An 18,068-nucleotide genomic window follows, 5' to 3' on the forward strand; every position below is an offset into this window, starting at 1 on the left:
CTCTGCTCCAAGCCTTCACGACAGGCAGGTCCTAAGCCTAGGTCTGTCTGTCTTTCTGTGTCTCCAAAACTCCCTGAAGAACATGGCCGTCAGGCCCGGTCTTCCTGTGGGATCCTTTCTTGGGATGAAATCTTCCCTCCCTCAAGTATCCCTCTAATGAAAAGCACCCTTGTCTTACCCCTGGAAACTCTCTTTCTCTATTTCTTCCTCCACCCCCCACCCTTGGCTTCACCCTCCTGTGGCCCTTTGTCCCAGGCCTCAGCCTCCAGGCCTTTCCCAACCTGGGCCGGGCCACTGCCACCCCTCTATTCCCCACTCCCCTTTCCCCTGCTGGGCCCCTCTCAGGAGGCCCCCGGTGAGGTCATCCCTGTGTCAACAGGAGCTGCACAATGGGGCCGGCCTCTTTCTGCTGAAGAGGGAGAATTGGGGTGGGGGAGAAAAAGGCAGGAGACTCTGCAATTACAGGGTCCACAATGGGGCCGTAGTCAAGGGGGCTGGACTGGGTGGCGGGGTGGGGGGGGGGACCTCTGCTGATTAGAGCCGCTGCATGGGGACTCTGTGGTGGGGGAGGGGCTGTGGGCCAGGCAGGGCCTGGGAAGATCAGCCCAGGTGGGTCGTGACGTTCCTGGTTCAATTGCTCGTTCGTTCATCTGTACCGTAAATATTGCCTGAGCACCTACTATGTGTCAGGCACTGTGTGAAACACCAAGGACACAGCAGGGACCTCAGGGATGGGGCCCGACCCTGATGGAGCCAACCTCGTAGAGGGTAAGACAGAAAGTAAACAGATAAACACACACAACAGATAAATGTGTGCCAGACTTTCAAGACGAGTCGAGTGCCATGAAGGAAATAAAATATCATGAAATCTCAGAGCAGTAGGGGTGTGTGTGGGGTGGGGAAGCAATATTAGCAAGGTGATCAGGGTGGGCTTCTTGGAGGAGGTGATATCTGAGGTGAGATCTGGAAAGCAAGACATAGCAGCCATGTCACAACCGGGGGAGAAATGTTCTGGGCAGAGGACATAGCAGTTCAGTGCAAAGGCCCTGAGGCAGGAACACCCCTGGCATGTGTGAGACCAGAAACATGGTGGGTGTGGCAGGAGAGCAGTGGGTTGGGAAGAGGGGTGGATGGTGGAGAAGGGGAGCTGTGAACAGCTGTGGTGTCATGGAGCTGGCTCTCATCATGCATGACAGTCATCTGTGCATAGCTATTCCCGACACTGCTTAGGTTGGTAGCTTGTGGTAGCTTGAAATCGATCATAGTGGGAGTATTTACACCATGGAAATTGGCAGATGATACAAATCAGGGTTTCTTTATTTTTTTATTTTTGAGACAGAGTCTTGCTCTGTCACCCAGACTGGAGTGCAGTGGCACAATCTCAGCTCACTGCAACCTCCGCCTCCTGGGTTCAAGCGATTCTCCTGCCTCAGCCTCTTCAGTAGCTGGGATTACAGGCATGCACCACCACACCTGGCTAATATTTGTATTTTTAGTAGAGACAGGGTTTCACCATGTTGGCCAGGCTGGTCTCGAACTCCTGACCTCAGGTGATGCACCCACCTTGGCCTCCCAAAGTGCTGGGATTACCGGCGTGAGCCACCGGGCCTGGCCAAATCAGGGTTTCGAGCGAGATGGTGGGAGACGGAGAATGCATAGATGTGTAAGAGCATTTTTTCTCTACTATTCACAAATCCAAGGAGTGAAGGGCTAATGAGACTGACATTAATGAAGCTTCTACTGTGTGCTGACACCTCCTAGACCCCTTCATGCACCTTTTCCCATTTAATTCTTGCAAAGAGGTCCAGAGAGGTTAAACAGCATGACCAAGGTGGCCCAGCTCTTACATCAGGGAGTCAGCTCTTGAACTTATGTGTGCCTGACCCCCTCACCAGGCTCTTCCCACTTTGCCAGGCCTTTTTGCTCCCACATCCACCCTTCTTCATAAGCCAGCTGCATGCTACAGCACTCAACAAAGCCTTTCTCATGTAAGAGCTGGTGTGGGGGACCTGGACGTGGCAATGATAACAGGCACAGCTCATTTCCATTGAGTGCTTACCACCTGCTTGCTGCTGCTGGAACTCTATCTTGGGTACTTTTTTCCACAGTCCTGTGGCACAGGGCCTGATGTTATCAGCCTCATTTTACAGATGAAGAAACTGAGGCTCAGAGAGGATGCCAGGCTTCCCCTAGGTGCCATGGTTCTCACCACACAGATGAGGGAATGAGGCTGGATCCCAGCTCCTCCTGAATCGCAGGCAGCCTTGGCCAGCAGGCTGCTGGGCTTTCTCTGCCTCCCTTCTTCTTCCTGCTTGTTCCAAGATCTGTCATCCTGCCAAGCGCTGGGGCTTAAGGCAGCTGAGACGAGAGATGGGTCTTGGGGAAATTCTGGGCAGGAGAATGCTGGGGGGGTGGCTCTGAGAGCAGAGGGGGCTCCTTGTGGCTCCCTCCCACCCCAGCCGCTCAGTGTGGATAGTAGAGGTGACCTTGGTACAGACATGGAGTTTCACCAGCCTGGAAGGGAGGGCCTGGATGCCAGGGGCTGGTGATGTTGTCCCTGTTTCCAGCTCTGCCCAGCACGGCTCCAGCCCAGTGTGGAGGGGTCCGATGGGGCTGAAGCCTTGGGAAACTCGAAGGCCTCTCAGTGGAGGGGACAGCTGGGCCAGACATGTGGACCAGTGGGAGGGATAGCTGTCCTGGCTCTGCCTGAGATGGGACCCCAGGGCTGCCGGCCTCCTAAGGGACAGAGACATTGGGATCGGCCCTGGTGAGCCCTGGGTAAGTCCTCGGGAAGCCACCTCCCTACCACAGTAAAGCACTGTGCCCTCCTCCTTTCACCCGGGCTTGGTGGGTCAAATCCAGGCTCTACCCGGCCTGGTGGCTCAGGTGCGATTTCCTCTTGTATTTCAGGGGTCTGGCAACAGTCATCTCTCAGGGGTTGTGAGGATGAAGGCAGGTGTGTAAGGCACCCTCACCCTCCTCTGGGCCCACAGTTCCTGGCACCTCCCGTGGTCCCAGCACAGTGATGACAGTGAGGTACCACCAACTGTCACCTGCGGAGTTCACAGGCTGTGCTGGGCGCTTTTCTTTCTTTCTTCTTCTTCTTCTTTTTTTTTTTTTTTGAGACAGAGTCTTGCTCTGTCGCCCAGGCTGGAGTGCAGTGGCACGATCTCGGCTCACTGCAAGCTGTGCCTCCCGGGTTCATGCCATTCTCCTGCCTCAGCCTACCAAATAGTTGGGACTACAGGTGTCTGCCACCACGCCCAGCTAATTTTTCTTTGTATTTTTAGTAAAGACGGGGTTTCACCATGTTAGCCAGGATGGTCTCGATCTCCTGACCTCATGATCTGCCTGCCTCGGCCTCCCAAAGTGCTGGGATTACAGACGTGAGCCACCGCGCCCAGCTGGATACTTTTCTAAATGCTCTACTGCCCTGACTTATTTAATCCTCATGCTGGCCCTGCGAGGTGGAGACTAAGATTGGCATCTTCCCATTTTACAGATGAAGGAGAAAGGGGCCCGGAGCCGCACAGTGATTGCCCGAGGTCACCACCTGGCCCCTGAGTGGTGGGGCTGGGCGCCTGGCTCAGAGCCTAAGGTCCTGGCCTCTCTTCCAGGTTTCTGTTTCGCCCCCTAGGCAGAAGCTGCTCCTTCACCTCCACCACTGGCAGGAGCAGAGAGGCCCAAACCAGGGCTGCTTGTCAAAGGGATGAGGGAGGCCTGGAATGGCCTTTGCTGGGGCAGCGCTCACAGTGATTAGAATCTGGGGTGATGTGGCAGGCAGGGAGGTGAGGACAGAGAGAGTGGGGAGCTGATGAGGCTGGGGGTGGTGGGCCCTTGGTTGGGGCAGGGCCTGGGGCAGGAAGCAGGATCTGTCCTGCATCTCTGTTAAGAGCCAGGCTGCTCAGCAGCAGGCGCCATGGCAGCCGAATCCCAGGCAGGAGGAAGCAGCCTGCGGAGGGTGAGCAGGCACCAGCGGCTGCCCTGTAGCCAGGGCACTCCGCCACCACCGCACACGGCACAGGCTGAGCGCTGGGGGCAAATACAGCTCAGCAATGCTCCGCGCTGCGGGTGGCAGCAAGAACCCCTGGGGCTGGGGGCAAACACCAGGCCTGGCACCTGGGCGTCTGCACCTCCCTGAAGCTGAATCCATGGCACAATCTCTGCTCAGCCTCTGTTTGCAGTGTAAACACCCGCTTTCCTGTGCGGGCCGCCTGGTCCTGCCCGCCCTCCCTCACTGCGAGGGGTGCAAGGGGAGGGGCGTCCACTTGGCTCCTGCAGTGTCCTGGGCCCGTGGGTGGCTGTGTTTGAACGTGAGCTTCAGATGGGCTGTTTGTGTGGCACCAATGACTGCCGCCAAAGAGAGGGAGAAGGCTAGGACCACGTTGGGACTGGTCAGCCTGGAGGGTGCAGACACAGGCCAAGGGCTAGCGACAGCCTGGAAAACTGGCATGGTGTGGGCACAGTAAGCAGAGGGCATGGTGCAGACGAAGGCAGGGAACCATGGATCATATTTATAGGAAATATCAGGACCCTGGAGTGAGCGATGTGAGGCTGGGCTCTGCATTGGATCACCTGTGCCTCTTTTGCTGGTGCTGAGCTCAATACCTGACATAAACAGGGGCCCTCGCTCTCCAGGCAACTATCTAAAGGAGGGCCCCTTAATCCTCATCTTCCTGGGCGATGGGCATAGAAAGCCCATTTTGCAGATGAGGAAACTGAGGTTTTGACATGGTGTCCAGACTTGCCCAAGGTTGTGCAGGGGGCAGGTGGCAGGTGGCAGAGTCAGAACGGGAATCTTGCTCCAACAAGCGCCAAAGCTCCCACAATAGTCCTGGAATTGCCCTCGTTGAGAACTCAAATGCCCACTGCCTCCTTCCTGAGGTTTCTGGTGTGCAGGGCTGCCGGTGTGCAGGGTTGTTGGTGTGCAGGGCTGCCGGTGTGCAGGGTTGTTGGTGTGCAGGGCTGCCGGTGTGCAGGGTTGTTGGTGTGCAGGGCTGCCGGTGTGCAGGGTTGTTGGTGTGCAGGGCTGCCGGTGTGCAGGGCTGCCGGTGTGCGGGGCTGCCGGTGTGCGGGGCTGCTGGTGTGTGGGGTTTCCGGTGTGCGGGGCTGCTGGTGTGCGGGGTTGCTGGTATGTGGGGTTGCTGGTGTTGGCTTGCTAGTGAGTGTGGTTGCTGTTCTCTGGAGTTCATTTGCTGGTGGTGACCAGAGTGGGCATCTGCCCAGGACATCCGGGGCTTGGCAGGAGCTGACCCCACCTGAGGCCTCCATGTGAGAGCTGGGGCACCTGCAGGCTGGGCTCTTCCTGGCCTCCCCAGGCCGGGCTAAAGAGGGCATCATGGTCAAGCAGAGGTCTGGCTCAGGCCCCTGGAAGGAGGGCCAAGGCCTGAAGAGAGGAAGTCTAACCAGTCTCCCCCACTATGGCCATGACATTCACTGGAAGTAGCAGTTGGGACGTGGTCAGGGCCAGGAAGAAAGGCTGGACACCAAGGTCCTGATCCTGGTCCCAGCTCTGCCACGGATGTGCCCCTTGGATGAGCTGCTTCCCCTCATTTTCCATCTGTCAAATGTGGATGACCTTGGCTTTTCTAGGTGGCCCTGGGAACACAGCACAGCCATTTCCCAACACATTTCAGACAGTGGTCTCTTCTAGCCAAGGAAACCTCTGCCCCCGATGGACACTGGGGTCATTATTCTCAACATAATGGAGGATCGCTCCCGAGTGCTGGAGACTCAGAGGCATAGGGAGATGCCTCATTTTTTGGGGGATGTCTCCCCTTCTTATCACCATCATCCTAGCCCCCCTGGGGACCCTCTCCTCAAGGTCCCCTATGACCTCCCATTGCTAAGTCCAAGTTCTCCTACAGGACCTGGTCTCACCCCTCCCCATTCTCCCCGCACTCCTTCCTCTGCACCCTTCTCCTGGATTTTGGGTTCCTCAGGACCCAGTCCTGGCCCCCTCTCTTCTGGCCATTTCCTATAAGATCCTGACTACTCCCATGGCCTCCTGGGCCACCTGTGTCACTGCCAGTCACCCCTAAGTCCCCGATCAAAGCTCAGGCCTCTCTCCTCGTGGCCCCTGCCCTCTAGCCAGCTCTTCCGTGTACCCCACAGAACCTCATGCTCAAATGTTTCCAACTGAACTCTTCATCCTCCCCCTAGCTGGCTTCTTGCCCTCGATCCCCCCATCTCACCCAGCGAGCCCCACTGGGTGTCCTGGAGCCCAGGCCGGTGGCTCCTCTCCCTCTACCTGCCCTCAGTGGCCTGGGTTCAGCTGTTCACCCTCTATCTCTCCCTGTCCACTCCCTCCCTCCTCCCAATCGTCTCCTGGGCTCTTATTACCAGTGTCATTGTTGGAAACAGGGGTCTCTCATGTCTGTCTTGCTGCATGGACCGACGTCTGTCGGCCGCCTCGGGGGTCCTCTCCACTGGGACATTACCCTACTTCCTCTCCACCAGGGCACACCTGGTACACACCTCCATTGGGGACCTACCACACCTCTTCTTCCTCCTCTTCACCAGGGCACATGTGGCTCCCTCCCACTGCAGGGCCTTTGTCTGGGTTGATCCAGAGACGCAAGGACACAGTGCCTAGGGACCTTTCCTTGGGGGCCTGTCCACCTCCCGCCTGTAAAATGGGAAGCTGCCTGTAGGTGACTGCCACGCCCACAGACTCTTTCTTCTCTGGGACTGGCCAGACTCCCTTCGGATGGCCCCACCCCTGCCATGGCTGATTGGTCCAGGCTGGACACGTGACCCAAGTGAAACCCAATGGGATTCTCTCCTGTGATTCTGAACCCGGGGAGGAGACCTGGAGCCTAGAGGTGGCAGCGACTTGGGAGCCGCGTGGGCCTGTCTGTTCCACCCACTGCCTTCTTGCCCCTTCCTTCAACCTATGGCCCCCTCAGAGGACATAGGTTTTTTCCTTAAACTCCTCGGACGAGGTTCCTGTGGCAGCCGAGAGAGTCACCCAGCCGGGAGTGCCTTCCCCGCCTGCGGGGGAGCCCCAGGCGGCCCACACAGTCTCGTGGTGGTCGGGCCTGGCCACGTGTGCTCCTCGGTCCCCATGTGGCCCCAGCAGGGCGCCCGCCTTCCTCCCAGGGCTTCCTCCCCCAGGAGGGATAGCAGGAAGGCAGGCAAGGACAGGACCTGAGTCCACACCTCGTCCGCGGTCACCTGCCTGACCAGGAAGAAGGGGAGGGGACAGGAGTGATTCCACGGAGGTCACCTGGGAGCTGGGGCTGGGCGACCCCAGGGCTGGATGACCTCAGGGCTGGGTGACCTCAGGGCTGGGTGACCCCAGGCCTGGGTGACTTCAAGGCTGGGTGACCTCAGGGCTGGATGACCTCAGGGCTGGGTGACCCCAGGGCTGACTATTGGCGGAGCACCTGGGGTGGGTGCCATGGGCACCTGAGAGGGAACTTTGACCTGAGTGGAGGTCAGAACCCTCCTCTGAGGAAGTGCCCCACCCCACTGAGCTCCCAGAGGCTGGTGGCAGGTTGAACAGGGGACTATGCCAGCAGAGGGACTGCCTTCCAGAGACTTTGGATCATCACCACGATGGGTTGATTTTACAAATTTAGCCACTGTCACCGGAGGCCTGGTCGAACTTCAGAGTTTCTTCTCCAGCATCAGTTTCTTGGTTTGTAATGGGGAGGGCTGGATCCCTCTGCACTGATACTCCTATGGCATGGCTGCGGGAGGGGCGCCCATCCTGCTGGCCTGGTGGCTGTGGAGCGGCCGGAGGTGGCGTGTGCCAAAGCTGCTGCTGGTGCTCCCTCTGGCTGCCTTGGGGCGATGACAGGAGCTGACGGCTTGGCAGCAGCTCCCAGGGAGGCAGCAGCCGGGCTGGCGGCGGGTGGTGGCGGTGGTGGGAGGGGGCTTCTGGGGAGAACAAAGCACTGAGGATGCTGGGCTCCAGGGGCGACAGAGGAGTGGGGGATGGGGGCAGGGTTCTGGAGTGTGTGGCCCACAGGGAGGCCATGGCATGGGTGTGTGTGTGGGTGTAGGATTTGGAACCCACCTCGTGGTTGTGTGAGCCCAGGCAGGTCACTTAGCCTCTCTGGGCCTCAGTTTCCACAGTTGTGCAATTGGAACAATACCATCATTACATTATTGTATCCCCAGTGCTGAGAGTAGTGAGTGGCACAGAGTAGGCATTCACTGAATTTTTCTGGAGTCAACAAATCAATAGGTTTGATGGAAGATGGAACTGGCTAATTCACGCTCAGCTCAGTGATGGGCACATGTTCGTTCTAGAGAAGCAGTATCTTTGTTATTGCTGCTGTGATTGTTTATCAAGGGTGCAGAGGACTGAGTCAGCATGGAGTCCCAGGGCAGGAGAAGAAAGTTGGTCAGTGCATCTGGATGAGGCTGGACTCTGGGACCAGACCATGGAGACTTGAGGGCCACAGCCAGGAGGCTGAGAGTGGGGGAGCGGCCCATATGCCAGGAGTGAGCAGGATGAGGTCTGAGCAAGACCACACTAGACACCGGGGAGAACGTTGGTGGCCCTGGCCTGGCCTGAGGAGGCAGGGAAGCAGAGAGGGCACCTGCGATGGCTGTTTAAGGAAACTCAGTTGAGGAGGTGGATGAGATGGGGCAGGAGTGGGAGGGTGAGGTGGGAGGGACAGAGGCCTGTTTCTTAGGTCAGGTGATGTGAGCAAGTATGAATGCAGACGGAGAGGGGTGGGTGCACCAGGCGTACCTGAAGGTGTGGAGAAGTGGGGTACCAAGTAGAGGGCTCTTGAGGGAGGCAGACACTGGAGGGGAGAGAGGAGTTTCAGGAAGGGCTGCAGCTTAGGATTTAGGCTGGTGAGGGTTTCCTTGGTTCAGTGAGATACAAAGTATGCTCGTCTTCAAGGCAGAGAACTGGAGACCCCAGGAGCTGTGAGGAGAGGAAGGTCTGGGGAGAGATGGCAGTGTGGAGGTGGCAGAGCCCTGCTGGACCACAGTGTGGCCCTGGTCAGCTCCAGATCCAGCCCTGCAGGGACGTAATTGCCTCTGGAAGCCCAGTGGGTCTTTCACAGGGAGATACCAGCTTCTGTGGTAAGCTTTGAGATAACCATCCAAACTTCCAGCTGCCATTTTGCCTGTGGGGCACAGGTTCTGGGGGCACCCTGCAAGGCTGGCAGTCCCCAGGGCTCCATTGCATTTTGGGGAAACTGAGTGGTGGACACTGGGGTGGGGACAGGGAGCAGGAACTCCAGGCCTGGCCTGGTGTGGAGGCTGCTTTACCAGTTTGCTGTATACATGGGTCAGTTCACCTCTTTGTTCACTTATATGCCCAAAGATTGCCAAAAGTTCCTTCCAGTCTAATACTCTGGGATTCTGGGCCAGTTTCTGGTCTGTCACAGCTGAATAAGAGTGCAAGGGCAGGAGTGGAATGTTCAGACTGCTCCAAGAGGACCTTGGCCCAGGTAGGAGTGGCGAGTGGATATCGTTTCTAGGGCCAAGCCCTCAGAGTGGCTGCCTGGAGCCCTGTGCAAGGATTCTAGTTTAATAGGAAAGAGTTCTGTGATTGATTAGTGTTATCTACTGTATCCTGGTTTAATAGGAAAGAGTTCTGTGGTTGATTAGTGATGTCTGCTGCAGACACGCAGTGGGAGGTATAGAGCTTGAGTAGTTTCTGCACTGCCCCTGCCTGGGCTTTTTCTTTTGCTAGTGGCACTAGAATTGGGTGCCACTCCAGCCCTACCAGAGACTCAAGGTGTGACCTTGGGTAAGTCCATTCTTCCAGCCCAATTCTGTCATCTGTAAACTGGAGATAATACTGCCATCTTTCCTGGTGGTTATGAGGATTAAATGCATAATTTGTGCAGAGTGACCAGCTCAAGGGGGATGCTCAAACATAGCAGCTTTGATCTCTGTGAGTGGTTTGCAGGGTCAGGGCGGTCAGGGGAGTATAGGGATGGGAGTCAGGAGGGAGGCCAAGTGCTGTCCCCTTGGGTGATGGCCTGGGGACTGCACATGCACACATACCTTTCTCCTCCCCTCTGCTGCCTGCAGAGTGGTGTCAGGGAGTGGAAGTATGTGGAGGTTGGGGTCATGCAGATCTGGGCAGGGTTGCAATGTACCCTTGGCCAAGTCATTCAGTGCCTCTGACCTCACTTGACTCATTGGCAAAATAGATGCTTTCCTGATGAATTAGATAGTAAAGTTTATCAGCAGCCTCTGCAGCCTCAGGTAATAGGCATTAACAATCCTTGACAGAAAACATAAAAGTTTCTTTTCAGTCTTGCCCTCACACCTTGACCTCCTCTTCAGGAGCCATTTATCCTTTCCTGGAATCTGAGGAGAGAGTATTTCCTCTCCTACACTTCCTTCTTCTTCAGCATGGGTCTCAGTTTTCCTATTTGTACAGTGGAGGAATAGAGTGGGGTTGGAGAAGGGCACTGAGGTCCCCACCAGGTCTAACTTCATTCTTTTTTTTTTTTTTTTTTGAGACGGAGTCTCACTCTGTTGCCCAGGCTGGAGTGCAGTGGTATGATCTCAGCTCACTGTAACCTCTGCCTCCTGGGTTCAAGTGATTCTCGTGCCTCAGCCTCCTGAGTAGCTGGGATTACAAGCGCCTGCCACCACACCTGGCTAATTTTTGTATTTTTAGTAGAGACAGGGTTTCACCATGTTGGCCAGGCTGGTCTTGAACTCTTGACCTCAGGTGATCCACCCGCCTCAGTCTTCCAAAGTGCTGAGATCACAGGCTTGGGCCACTGGACCTTAATTCAACTATGCTGTTAGAAAAGAGCTGGAAACATTTGGAGTAGGGTGTGAATGACTGCCATGGCAGACACATTACACTGCCTAGCTGGGTTCTGTGTCATCCACACCCTGCTGAGAGCTGCATTTGGCCTGGGCTGGTCTGGCTTCCTCACCTTGAGGGGAAAGAGAGACGGGCTCATCCAGAGAAGGGCAGGGGTGTGCAGCCAGGTGAGCCAAGACAGCTGCAGGGCAGGCTGTGGAGCCTGGGGAGGAAGAGGCTCAGGGAGTTCCACTGATGGCTCCAAGGATCCCTGGGGAACCCAGGAGGGAGCTGAGGGTGCTGTGCAGTCCTGGAGGTGGAGTGAGAAGCAAAGGGAGAAGTTCCAAGCTCAACAGAAGAAAAAACTTCTCACAGGTAGACGTTCCCAAACGTAGAACGGGTCCCAGGCAGGGGAAAAGCAGTGGGCACAGGGAGCAGGTGGACCTTGCAGGAATGCAGGGGAGAGGCCTATTTTCTGAGGAGGGCAGCAGGGGGCAGCTGCAAAGTTTGTCTGGTGCTATTTCCCCAGCACTGCTCCTTCTCCCCAGCTCTACTGTCCCTCCCCCACCTCTTCTGTCCCTCTCCCACCTCTACTGTCCCTCCCCAGCTCTCCTGTCCCTCCTTCAGTCCTACCGTCCCTCCCCCAGCTCTACTGTCCCTCCCCCACCTCTTCTGTCCCTCCCCCAGCTCTCCTGTCCCTCCCCAGCTTCTCTGTCCCTCCCCCACCTCTACTGTCCTTCCCCAGCTCTCCTGACCCTCCCCCCGGCTCCACTGTACCTCCCCAGCTCTCCTGACCCTCCCCACCTCAATTATCCCTTCCCTAGCTCTCCTGTTCTTCCCCAGCTCCTCTGTGCCTCCCCCAGCTCTGTGATCTCTCCCAAGTTTTCCTGCATTGTCTCCTTGGGAAAGTGCCTCTCACCATTGGATAATGGCTTCCGTTTTAGGGTGCTTTCCCAGGATTCTCTGTCTGATGCATCCTGGTGCATGCTGTGTTGACTGAGTGTCTTCTGGGTAGTAGGAATGGAGATGAGGGTCCCGCAGTGCATAGCATGGGACCTGTTGTGGTTGGGGAGGCTGGGGCAGGCACCTGCTGGCTGTCCTGGGGACCACCGCTGATTGGTACTTGCTGGAATCAGAGCTGGCACTAGGCAGTTCACGGTCCTGATTCCATGCCATTGGCACAACCTTGCAGGGCAGTGTCTTTTCCTTCATGTTACAGGTGAGGCAGCAGGCCCGGCACCCTGCCCACAACCACATAGCGGGCCCAGGCTTGTCTGACGCCTCAGGCTGTGCTCTCTCCAGCTCACTGCGGTGCCTCTCCCAGGTGAGGGATACTGGGAGTGGGACTTCTGGCAGGAGAGGAATGGGGTGGGGCTCTGGGTGGTGCTGGTTTGGGCTCTCGGAAGGCGCCTGCATGGCGGGAAGCCTCAGCTGTGTGCTGCTGGACCTCAGGCCCATCCAGCTGCCTCCTTCGCTCTTGATTCCACCCAAGGTTCACAGGCCCAGACCCTACCACTGGCCGTGGGCCAAGGTCGAGGACAGAGCAGCCACAGCCTATGGTGGGCCAGGAGGGGGAGGTTGCCTGGGTGAGCGTATCTTTGGCAGGACAGGCAGGACCCCCTCCCCAAACAGGATGCTGGGCAGGGTGAGCCGGGAGCTCAGTGAGGCCTGAGGGTGGGGAGGGCCGGAGGGACTGCAGGCGGATTCGGGAGCAGGTGGACAGGACCTGGGTACTGCCCGATGCAGGAGTAAGGGACAGGGGACAGGGCATGGGGATGCACAGATTTTGGTTCTCACTGCCCTGGAAGGAGCTGCCCACTCTGAGCTGCTGCCTCCTGCCTTCATCTTCCAGCCCTCTGCACCCCCGAACATTCGCTGCAGGGTCTGCTTGGTCCTGGCCAGGACACTTGTGCCAAGACTCAGGCCCATGTCCCGAGCCCTTTCTTATCCGAGCCACCCATGGACCTGTCTGGTGTGGGTGAGGGTGGTGTTTGGGGCTGGGGGTGGGCAGAGATCTGGGTCTGGGCTTTCATGGCTGGAGCCAGGACCTCCCTCACTCATCCCTTTCCTGGGTCCCAGGAGCAAACCCTGTTTGGCTCCTTCTTTCCCCACATTTGACTCTGGCACCACTGTTCACCCGGCTCTGGGGTCAGACTACTGGACTTGAACCCAGGGTTCCTGCTGCTGGCCCCCACACCTGGGCCTTCTGTGGGTGGCATGGGCAAATGAGCCTGCGGTAGGGGCAGCTCTGGAGATGTCAATCCGAGAGAGAAGAGGACATAGGGGACCCGCCATGAGCTGGTGAGCTCACCCAAACTCCCACGGTAGGGAAAAATGTCCCCAGTGATAAGGGCCTGGTTTTCAGAGCCTGATGCCCCAGGCTCTGCAACTTACTCTCTGGGTGGGGATACTGAGCTCGGGGATGTTAGACAAATCAGAAGCTCAGCTGGAGGGGGTGACTGGAAGCCTGTGGACCTCATAGTGTCCCAGTTCATGCCACCGTTGCCACCACTCCACAGTGAACAGGTTGGGTGGTCATGAGGATTGAATGAGGAGCCCAGCACAGCCCCTAGGCTGAGCAAATGCTTAGCAAGGGTCAGCTGGTGTTGTGGAGACTGCGATGCCACAAGCCATGTAGCTCTGGCCTTTCTGCCTCGGGGGGACCCCTCCTCGCTATCCCTCTGCCCCCGCCCCACACTCTGTACCTTGGATTGCTGCCTCTGCTTTGCACTTGGCTTTCAGTTTTCCGCCTCCGCCCACTGCCTGAGGGATCTCCCCAGGGCGGGTCCTGGCCCCGACCACTTTCCCTGGTGTTCTTCTCTGTGGCCACTGACGGTGCAGCGAAGAGGGGCCGCCTCTGCCTCCCAGGCGCTCTCTGAGCAAGCCTCCCCTTTGGTTCCTGCCTCTAGGCCTTTGCTTCTGCTCCCTCTGCCCGTTATGCCCTCTCTGCCCTTGTCAAGGGCACTCTCCAAGCTCCTCTCCTCTCTGCTTTCCAGGAGGGACGGGAGGCCCCACTGTGCTCCCCAGCCCGTGTGCCCCTCGGCCTGGCAGGGCATGGTCATTGTGTTCTCAAGCCTCACCGCCTCTGGACCTCTTGCTCAAGGGCAGGGCTGGGCCCAAATGCCTCTGAGTCTCTGGCTTTGCTTGGCCCAGAGGAGGAGGCAGAGACAACTGCAGAGGTGGGCTGAGTCTGAACCAGCTCCTGGCTTGCCCCATGCTGTGCCCATTTTTCAGAAAAGGAAACTGAGGCCCTGAGTGTTGAAGTGTGGTGTCTAAGGGTACACAGGCAGCATAGGACCAGAAGACCTGGGCCAGGCCCGGCATCACATAGTCCCACTTTTCTTTTTTCTTTTTTTTTAGATGGAGTCTTGCTCTTGTCACCTGGGCTGGAGTGCGATGGCACGATCTCGGCTCACTGCAACCTCTGCCTCCCGGGTTCAAGTGATTCTCCTCTCTCAGCCTCCTGAGTAGCTGGGACTACAGGCATGCACAACCATGCCCAGCTAATTTTTGTATTTTTAGTAGATACGGGGTTTCACCGTGTTGGTCGGGCTGGTCTCAAACTCCTGATCTCAGACGATCCACCCATCTCGGCCTCCCAAAGTGCTGGGATTACAGGCATGAGCCACCAAGCCCAGCCACATGTTCCCACTTTTTGTTGCTATCCAGGAAGTCAGAGAGGTGGCAGCCAGGGAAGGATCACAGAAGGCCTTGAGGCAGGGCTGGGCATGGCCAGGACCCTGGACAGCTCAGAAGAGCCCATCTGCCCGTAGCAGTGCTGGGATGGTAGCTGAGATGTGCTAGGGGCCTCAGCAGGGTTTGAAGGAGTTGGTCTGGCACCAGGTGGGGGGCAGGGGAGCTGGGTGGAGGGAAGAGCGGGTGTCTTAGAGTCTGAAGATGGGCCTGGTTATCTCAACTTTATACCAGCTGGGCAGGTCTCGAAACCTCTTGGAGCCTCGGTTTTTTCATCTATAAAATGGGATTTCTAGTCTCCCTTCACAGGGAGGGCTGCCCCTCACTGAGGTCCCAACCAGGCTGTTGTGAGAAATAAACCAGCTAGAAGCCATCTGGAGAAGTTCTCTCAAACAGCAAAGGGCTCAGAGGCAGCATGTGAGGGGCCAAGAGCCATAGGTACCGTGCGCTCAGGCCACCCACAGGGGAGGCTTGGGAGCGGTGACTGGAGGACCAGGAGTGGCACCAGGAGCAGCCCCCACCTCGGGAGCATATCCTCCTGGCTCCTGCAGACTGCACAGGAGCCCGGCCCTGCCTGGGCTTGGCCTCCATCCAGCTCCTGCCTGGCTTTCTGGGTGATGGCCTGGAGTCACATGGCAGGGAATGCTGCAGAGTGGGGTGGGCGTCTCATGGGGCCAGTGGTCCAATTGGAACTCTAGCTGGGGGCAGGAGGAGGGAGCTCCTGGGGTCTTTCCATAGCTTGTCATTTCATCTATGAGCAAGCTCAGGAGTGAGCCTTCCCATCCCCTTTCTCCTCGAGCTGAGGAAACTGAGGCTCAGAGAAACATGAGAATGTCCCAAGGTCCCAAGCAAGTTAGTAACAGAACTGGGTTTTAGAATCCAGATCCCCAGACCTGGTATCTAGAACTGTGACAGTGTGAGCTGCCACTGCTTGCTGAATGTTTACTGTGCACCTTGCACTCTGCATGTGCACGGCCCTTGAGGTAGGGATTATTGCATCAGCTTTACAGAAGAGACTGAGGTTCAGACTCATGAGCTGTTAAATGGCAAAAGCAGAATTTGGTTAGGGCATGGTTTAAGAGTAGGTATAGTCATTGCAGGCTGTACCTGAGCCTGCTGGAGGTGAGCAGGGCCCAGGGTCCCTGATAAGGTGTGGCTTTTCCACCTTGGGCTCTAGGCCTAGAGGAAGGCCCAGGATGAGGACCATGCCAGATAGCTGGACTGAAATTGACCCTGCCCTGGGCTGTGTCAGGATCCACACAGGCCTGGCTGGCAGGTAGAGACCTTGTTGGGGTCTAATAGGGCCGAGGTGGGGATATGAAACTAGGGCTCCATCCTTCAAGGCCCAGCTTGCGTCACCTCCTCTTGGGAGCCTCTCCCAAACCCCAGCCCATGATGACTTTCATGTCCTCTGAACTCCTCTGCCCTTCTCTGCCAGAGTGATTCCTGGGGCCTAAAACAGTGCATGTGGATATTTGCTGATTAATAACATTTCTGGCATGCTGGCTGCGAGCCAGTCACCATGAAGGACCCGAGGAAGGCATGAAAGCTTAGGTCACTCTGTCAGCGAAGCCACCCAGGCCTCCAGCTCATCCCAGCCCTTGCCCTGCAGGGACCCCACACACCCCACACCCTTCCTTGAATGCCCCACACTCACCATCCTTCGTGACATCCTGATGATCGCGGGAAAGTAGGAGACAAAAAGTTCCCATAAATAAAGTAGACTCCCCCAACCCCCACCCAGAATCTTATCATCAGGGTTGAAATTTTGCTGTATTTACTTCCTGACTTCTTTCTACTCTTTCCCTCTATTTTTTCATTTTTCAAAACACAGATTCGGGCACACTCTGGTGTAACCTGCTTCGCTCGTTCGCGGGATGGGTGGTGAGCATGGAGCCCATTTTCCCATGTGGCATTTCAGCAACAGGACTTGGCTATTTGAAACTCCCCAGACATAGCAGGATTTAAAAAAACGGATCCCCTCTGGCTGGGCATTTAGGTTGCTTTCACTTCTGGGCTGCTATAAACAGCCTGCAGTTACTGCCTCAGGACGCCTTTCTGGAAGGTGAGTTTCTTGGCCAGGGGATATCGCACATGCACTTTGGAGCCTCTGAGCCTTTCCACAGGCTGGTCCCTCTGCCCGGCTGCCCCTCTCCCATTTATCCCTAGATTCTTCTGCAGCGCACACACTGCCTCCTCTGAAGTGTCCTGGCTGCATGTGCTGCTCTCCTTGCCCTGGGCTGCCCTCTTCTCCCCGGTGTCATGAGTACCTGCTGACCTTCTGCTTCTCCCAGGACAGAGTGCCTTCCTTCTCTTCCTTCTCTGCCTTGGCCTCCAGCACGTAGTAGGCGCCTAGGAAATGTTTTCCAGCAGAACGAGCCATCTCCTGGCTGGTTTAGCAGTGTGGGATTGTGTGGTGTTTCTATTAGTCTCCATGAACAAGTGCCACTGTGTTATTAAATTTTTCCAAAAGCAGAATGTGTGCTGTGTTTGCCAGAATGGTTGCTCTTTTAGGAGTGGGTCTATCCTGCCCATCCCACACTCCTCATTCCCTCATCTTTTAGGGACCATTCCCTGGGCACCTACAGAGTGCCAGGCCCTGTGGGATGCAGCACTAGGCGCTGGGGAGGCTGACCTCTGGGATGCAGCCTGGCCCAGGGGAGGCATGAGGGCTACATGAGACAGTGTGGGTCAAGCTGAGAGCTCTGTGCCTGGGACTGGGTGGTGCAGGTAGCACCAGGTCCCTCTGGTGGAGAGCTCATGCTTGGCTTCAAAGCAAGTGCCGAGTGCCAGGAATATGGTAGATGCTCAATAAATGTGTACCCTGGGAAGGTAAGAGATGATGCTCTGGGACTTGAGGGTAGTTCTGGTAGGACTGGAGGTGGTGAGGAAGCTGGCCTTGGAGGACAAGTGTCACATGAACCTCTGCTCTCGACCCAGGGACCAGGAAGGCACATTTGTCACTGTCCTTTGTGATCCCCAGAGGCCACAGCCAAGCTGTGGCTTTGTCCCGGGCAGGCGGCAGGTGGGGTCTGCTGAGACACTGAGTCCAAGCCGCCTTCCCAGGCAGGCATAACAGTTTTCTCCTTCACCTCCCTCGAAGTCACGGTGCTCAGGAAGCCTGTAGCCTAGGAGGAGAAAGAGGCTCCCGGGTTGAGTTTGGGATTCCCTGAGAGAGAATTGGGGTCTAAAGACAAGGAAGCAGGAGGGGGTGACTGCCTCAGGACTCCTCGGCCAGCCCTTGCCCCCCATCTCTGGCCTGAGGGCCCCAGGCCTCCATCCTCTCCCTCCATAGCCCAGCCTCTCCCACTCTACCTCTGTCTTTAGAGGTGCCAGAACAAGCTGTAAAAAGATAAACGTGACCAAGTCACAGCCCTGCTCAAAAACCCTCTATGGCTCCCACTGCCCCTGATAAAGTCTATCCAAGGCTCTTCCCGATCTGGCTTCTGTTCCCTCACTCCCAGCCTTGCCACCTCATCTTCCCTCCTCTTGCTTTTCCTTTGTCTCTAGCCCCAATGAACTCACATGCCAAGGCCTTTGCATGCCGCATTCCCTCGGCCTGGATGTCTTTTCCAGGCCTTCTCTCCTGGCATACACTCATTCAACTGGGCTGTCCCCACCTCCAGGAAGCCAC

The 18,068-nt window shown here is 56.9% G+C and overlaps 1 long non-coding RNA gene across 1 annotated transcript; it reads left to right on the top strand.

Moving 5' to 3' along the window:
• Window positions 1-7,518: 7,518 nt before the first annotated feature.
• Window positions 7,519-16,895, top strand: LOC130541135 (uncharacterized). The gene is made up of 4 exons (XR_008955180.2): window positions 7,519-7,642; window positions 9,293-9,419; window positions 11,961-12,065; window positions 16,269-16,895. It is a non-coding gene; the product is annotated as an uncharacterized LOC130541135 (long non-coding RNA).
• The last annotated feature ends 1,173 nt before the right edge of the window (window positions 16,896-18,068 follow it).

Source organism: Pan paniscus, chromosome 23 (genome assembly GCF_029289425.2).
Source record: "Pan paniscus chromosome 23, NHGRI_mPanPan1-v2.0_pri, whole genome shotgun sequence".
NCBI classification, from domain to species: Eukaryota; Metazoa; Chordata; class Mammalia; order Primates; family Hominidae; genus Pan; species Pan paniscus.